A 7005-nucleotide genomic window follows, 5' to 3' on the forward strand; every position below is an offset into this window, starting at 1 on the left:
GTGTGTGTGTGTGTGTGTGTGTGTGTGTGTGTGTGTGTGTGTGTGTATGTGTGTGTGTGTGTGTTTAAGTCAGTCATGTGGACTAGCAAGTTCAGACGTTTGATTGTTTTCTGTAAGTGGGAAAAGCCTTTTGGAATGCGGGCCTAGCCTACAGATATGAGAATATGAATTGCTGGCTACTTACACTGCCTACAGGTACAACAACAGAGGAGTGTGTTGCTTTCATGTACGGCACAGTGCTTTATAAAACAAACTAGACACACTGTGCAGAAGATTACAGGGCTTTAGGGCCTTCACAGCCACAGTATATCAACAAACAGTGCAAGCCTACATGTGACCACTGATGAAATATAAAACCAAAGCTATGAAACAAATGACCCAAAGGCTTAATATGTAGTGGTAGCCTATGCATTTCAAGTGATCGGTCCACCTTATATAACGTCACAAATAGTTTAGCCTATTCATATAAAGATTACACACCTCACATCTCCAATGAAGAGTATAAAAACAATGGCTTAAGTTTTTTCTTTTCTCCTTCCCATCACCACTCTTAAAACGAATGTGTTAAAAACAACACAATTTGCTTTGTATTAACACACCTCTGTGTTCAGATCTTTAAAAAAAAAAAAAAAAAATGTTACAAAACATATGTGTTGAAATAACACAACTTGCACTTAAAAAGAAAAAAAAACACATTTCTGTGTCCAGATAGAGACAACACATGTGTTTGAAGACTGACGGAGGTGAGCACAGCACAGGTTATCAATCCTCCAGCCCATTTGGAAACTGAATGCCGCAACCTCCCCTCTGATCCAACATGGCCGGTCGGTGTGCGGGCAGTCCTGCGGGAGGCGCATCGTTACCTGGAGTGGGATCGATTGCATAGCGCCCTGCAGGGCTTTTCTACACTGACTTACTGAAGTGTTCAGTTGTGAGTGAGGGAACACCACCGCGCCGACTTCCTGGTACGGGACAATGGGCATTTTCTATTCCAGTTAGACTGGTGCTGCAGTCTCGGCGATGTGAACTGGCGAGGACGCTTCGCGTTACGACAAGGTAAACGAGCTATCTTTTTATCGGCGGAGATCGCTCGGCGATTTAACTTAGGAACTTGCCTTGATATGCATCTGTCAGTGGACGAGTCCACTCCGCTAAACTGCGCTAGCTTGGGCAGTCGCGGCTCGGTAAAAGTGACTCAGTGGCCGAAACACGCGTTTGCGTGCACGCGTGTTTGCTGCAAAGTAATGACAGTGTGCGCGGCACTACTTGGGACTTGGAATACTTTGTAGGTTATTTCTTTATTTGTTCAAAACTTTGTCCTTATCGCTATTCATTGAGGCCTACCTAGCCAAACCCACGGACAGCCTCCAGTAGCAGCACGGACTGTGCAGAAGCACTAATCACGTTCTTCCATTGGTTAAATCCCAGAAATGCGGGGCGCTCATTGGCTGCTACTGCTTGTCATTCATTTGACGCACAAGTGGGGGGTTTCAACATTTCTTCTGTAATTGATTTAAGGGGATCAATTGTAGAATTAAATGCTCTACATTAGAAAGTTTGAGTAATCTCATAGATGTAGCGGGCGGTCCCTGCCATCTGCCCCGCGGTTTTTTGGGGCGGGAAGCGGTTGGCTTTTCTGCGCGTTTCGCTTTTCCTGTTGACGGTGTTGCAGTGGAACGGGAGGTAACCGTGTGTGCGGACAAGAGTGTTACCTTTGTAGCATTGCCTCAGCCCTATCCTTGTCCGGGTTAATGCGGCTCAAGGCTGGTGTTGTTTGGCTACAAATGAGTCGCTCACCTGACGCCATCCAGGCTAGTACCAATGCGATCTTATAGTGTAGAAGTCTTGGCAGTTCCCCTCTCATTCAGACCATGCCTTTGCGTGTGTGCGTGTTTTTAAAATTATTATTCACATTCACAATATGTAGGCATCGTTCACCTTTTCTACCTGGCATTTCACTTTGTTTTGAGACCGTGCTTAGATTCCTACTAGCTACGGGTCGCACTGTTCTCACATTGTTTTGTTTTTCATAAGACTGTAATGCGGTGGGATCTAGTGTCGCCGTTTACAGTTCTACCCATCTGGCGTTCGGTCGCTGCAGTGTTGCTAACGGTGCTATCGCATTACCCCGTTGGCGTGGACACACATGCGTGCAGCGGCGGACCTTCTGGTAGGGCGAAGAGATTATTTCTCCCCCCGAAAACACTGCAGTCAGGCTGAATTCTGGATGCTCCGATCTCAGCGTCAGCGAGGAAGAACCTTTGTATTATTGACCTGCATGTATCAGACGACAGTTGCAGTTTCGAGTAGCTGAATCTAGAAATGAGCTTGCAGCTTTTTATTCCCACAGTCATCAGAGGTGACGATTACTGTACATGTCAACCATTTGCGCCTGGCCGCTGGTTGGTGCAGTTTCATCCCAGAGGAAAATGCACACTTCAGCCATAGATTGTGAATGTGTTTTCCCGCTGCTTTCCGAACAGTCCAATGTCCTCAACTCAAACTTTCCTACATATCAAGTAGTGTCACAGGTAGGTTGCCAGGCAGTAAAAACCTGGTAGTGTACAGCAAATCTAAAGCAAATGTGAAGGCAGTAGGCTTTGTGCAAACACATAATGTCCTACGAGCCCGCAGAATGACACACAGTATCAGAGCTACATCCTAATAATAGCATGTCTGCTCAAAACAAAACAAAAAACATAATAATTGCATGTCTGCCCTCTCTCTCTCTCTCTCACACACACACACACACACACACACACACACACACACACACACACGTTAGCAGATTCAGTAAATGCCACCCTGGGCTGCCCCGTCAGCAGGGTCCCTCCCTAAGCCCTCTGTGAGATCATGAGATCATAGGGTTTGCCACCGCCACAGACCAGCATCCACGAGGATGTGTGTGTGTGTGTGTGTGTGTGTGTGTGTGTGTGTGTGTGTGTGTGTGTGTGTCTCTGTTTGTTTGTGTGTGCGAGTGAGTGAGTGAGCAAGAGAGAGGGAGGGAGCGAGCACACATCCACTTGCACATGTGTGTAACAGAATATAAATCTACCTCTCTCTCTCTCTCTTTCTCTCTCTCTCTCTCTCTCATTGTAATTTCACTATGCTCAAAGTTGTGTTATGAATCATTCTGGTACCTATTAGAGAAGTGTGTGTGTGTGTGTGTGTGTGTGTGTGTGTGTGTGTGTGTATGTACCTCGGTAATGGAACAGCAATTGGCCAGTCCTCACAACTGGAACACACTGTACCCCTGTGACCACTGAGTAGGAGGATATTAGTTTCATGTAGCTGATGCGAACACACACACACACACACACACACACACACACACACACACACACACACAAAACGGGATTAAAGAGGAAACACTTTTTGTAATGCCATTATAGCCTGGTTGACTGTGTGTACCTGTGCAGTCAGACAGGTCACTGAGCTGAACAACATCAACTTAACACACACACACACACACACACACACACACACACACACACACACACAGAGTTACTATTTCCACCTTTCACACACCCCAAAGTGCAGGTGTATGCGTGCACAAATTCACGGTGTGTATGCTCGGACGTGTTGCTGTTGCTGTTAATGACACTGTCCTTATGAGTGCAAAGGTGAACATATGGCAAAAGTAATCCCAGCTTTTACACCATGCCTCGGCTCTCTCTCTCTTCTGCCTCTCTCTCTCTCTCCCTCCCTCCCCCTTCTCTTTCTCTTTTTCTTTTTCTCTTGGACACATACACACACCCCGGCATGTGTTCCTTGGTAACTTTGACTTTGAAGAACAACTTTAGATTAATTTTTCATTATTAAGATTATCAGTACAATTTTTTTTGTCTGTTTGTGTGGTATGGCTACTAAACTTCATAGCACAACATTTGAGATTGTGTGTGTGTGTGTGTGTGTGTGTGTGTGTGTGTGTGTGTGTACCCACACTGAGATAGTCCTGACCATCCTTACCAAAGATCACATGGCACAGTCCATTTCCTTTTCCTGTCCACCTCCCACCTCTGTGTAACACACACACACAAACACACAAACTCTCTCTCTCTCACACACACACACACACACTTATATACACACACACACTCACACATGAACTCTCTCTCTCTCACACACACACACACACACACACACACACACAAACTCATCTCCAGCATCTTCATCAAATTACCCATCATTAGCATCCACTGCTAACTGCACACCACTGTCCCCAACGCTTATCATTATGGCCATTATCTCAGAGATGGACAGATAGAGAGAGAGAGAGGGAGAGAGAGAGGGGGGGTTGTGGGTGGGAGGAGGAACAACATCCATCTTTTTCTTCCTTATGCATACACACACACACACACACAGACAAACACACACACACAAACAAGAGTAAGATGTGGTGACAAGGCGAAGAGAGAGAGAGGCATACTGGAAACGAGATGAGAGAAAGAGAGAGAGAATGAAATGAAAGAATGCAGATAAATAGAGGCAGAGCGTGTGAGAGATAAACAGAGGGATGGAGAGAACTGTCATATTCTCACGCATCATGGGGACTTGGGCTTTAGGCTGTCCGCTTCTGTTTGAGGATACATGTAGTCTTGCGTGTGTGTGTGTGTGTGTGTGTGTGTGTGTTTGAATGTTTATGTCTGAGTAAGTGTGTGTGTGTGTGTGTGTGTGTGTTTCTGGGGGTGTATGTGAACCCTGACTTCCTTCCTGAGTGTAGGGGATATGGCAGGGTCTGTGTGTCTTTCGGACCGTGTGTGTGTGTGTGTGTGTGTGTGTTTTCATGGGATGTCAGTTTCCATGGAATGAATGACCCAGCTCCAAATGTGATTACACACACACACACACACACACACACACACGTTGGAGGCGGGGATGTGTTATGGGGTGTTAATGTGGGGCTGGTTCCTCCAGCAGACAGCTGTGAAATGCCGTGAAGTGGACAGAGATGCCCTGAACAGCACCCAGAGCTTTTAACCCTGCACACATACACACACACACACACACACACACACACACATACACAGACCACCAGTCCATAGTCTGCACTAACCAGCCCATAGTCTATATTGTCCAGCCCATAGCCTGGTAACACCCAGAGCTTTTAACCCTGCACTGCACTGACACACGCACACACACACACACACACACAGACCTGCACTAACCAGCCCATAGTCTGTGTTGACCAGCCCATAGCCTGGTAATACCCTGAATGTATCCCGCTCTCTAAATATGAGTCTGGGAAACTCGGTCTGGAGCCTCTCCATTGAGAAGTCTCTATGCCTGCACCAGAGGTGTTCTGGCCAATCAGATTGTTAGGGCAGGCTTTGTCCGAGGATGGACAGAGGAGCAACAGTGCATAGTCATTCACGGCACCTGAGCGTGCTTGAGGTTAGGGCTGTGCAATTAATCAAATTAATTTATTAATCGAATTAATCGATTAATCGTGATTATGACTTTCATGATTATTATGAAAATAGCATAATCAAAATATGATGATTATTTTGCTACATTCGGTTTCATAACAATACTCTCCTTTTTCGTCTTGAGTTGTGGTGTGCGTTATCTTTTTACATGTATTTTTTTTTTACAGTATTTAGCATTCAATTAAAACATTTAGAAAATGTAAACTGCCTTGAAACAACTAACTGAAAACAGTGGCTCTGTCATCTCAGTTCAGCTGTCTGTCAAGAAGGAGGATGTTTTTGGCTTTTCTCCCTACAGGATTCACATTCATTGCTCTGGTGTGCGTTTCTAGAAAGCAACTTTGCTTAACCGCCATGGTCCAACGCAACTTGCGCTTAAACAACTACGTTGTAACACCTGTGTCTAGAAAGCATCATACTTGTGTCGCAATTGGCTACTTCCAGTGTTCAAACACCGTAGTTCAAACAGCAAGTAGTAAGGGTGACTCCAGAAGGGGTCAGCAGCCTAGGCCTAGATTTCTCTTTGATATCTGTTAATGAATAGTAAGCGAACAACAGCATAGCCCAATCATTGAGTCACGGGCAGAACAACCACTTTGTGATTTTTGGTTAGGCTCCCTCTTATCCTTTGACACTGACAACATCACTAACCGCAACGACTCAAGGAACTATACAAGTGTGATTGCTCATGGGCAGTAGTTCCAACCACCAAACTTTTTTGCGATTCAGAGTTCGAACTACCCTTTCCTGAAACACCAAATCCAAGAACCATGGCTCTAACTACAAAGGTTGCAACTGAAATGTTATTGTTAGTGGTTACACTGAGGCATAGCGGAGATGAGGTCCTTGATAAATCGCTACATAAATGCAACTTGTTGTTGTTCGTTGACACTGAGTGTGATCGGGATGGCTTTGCCGGTGATGGAAATGCAGGAGACAGTGTTGATGTTGGTAGAATGCAGCGATTTATTTTCACCTTAGCAGGTAGCATGCCCATCAGGAGAAATAGGAAAAATAAAGAAAAAACAAAACTCCAACCAATAGCTCTAAATCAATCATTAAACTCCAAAAATATAACCAAAGTAACTTTCATAAATCCCCTTCAATTATCGGGTAACGTTTCAAGCATCTGAGTATTAGGCCTCTAGCAGGTGCACAGTGGCTCACCTCAGACCATTCTACTTGTTCCCCTGCCCTACTTCCCCCGAAAGACTTTAACTCCCTGGCCTGAACCATTGCAACAATTAATCAATTATCTAATAACATTTGGCATACTCAATAGCAATAGTCACAAATCACAATCACCAACATTGTTCATACTAAGGCAAGTAGTTCCTCATAAGACTAATACAAATTTCATTATTCGCCACACCTGTAAATAACAAACATGTTCCGAAAAGTACCAAACACCCCCATTGTTCTGCACACTTGGCCTCTGCTCGTTAATGAGGTCATACTCCACCAGTTGAAATGTCCCTCACGACTTTCCTTCGGGTCCTTTGTCGGTCCCCAGACCAGGAAGTGAACTGCAACTTGGTGAGTTCGAAATGTTTGTTAAAGGTCCATGTGTGTGCAA

At 45.1% G+C, this 7005-nt stretch overlaps 1 protein-coding gene across 1 annotated transcript in view; it reads left to right on the plus strand.

Moving 5' to 3' along the window:
• The first annotated feature begins 887 nt into the window (after positions 1 to 887).
• Positions 888 to 7005, plus strand: part of usp6nl (USP6 N-terminal like) — an 85404-nt gene continuing 79286 nt past the window's right edge. The window contains exon 1 of the mRNA XM_062517738.1: positions 888 to 1056. The gene's annotated coding sequence lies outside the window, so the exon portion shown is untranslated. The remainder of the gene's footprint in view (positions 1057 to 7005) is intronic.

This window comes from Sardina pilchardus, chromosome 17 (genome assembly GCF_963854185.1).
Source record: "Sardina pilchardus chromosome 17, fSarPil1.1, whole genome shotgun sequence".
NCBI lineage: Eukaryota > Metazoa > Chordata > Actinopteri > Clupeiformes > Clupeidae > Sardina > Sardina pilchardus.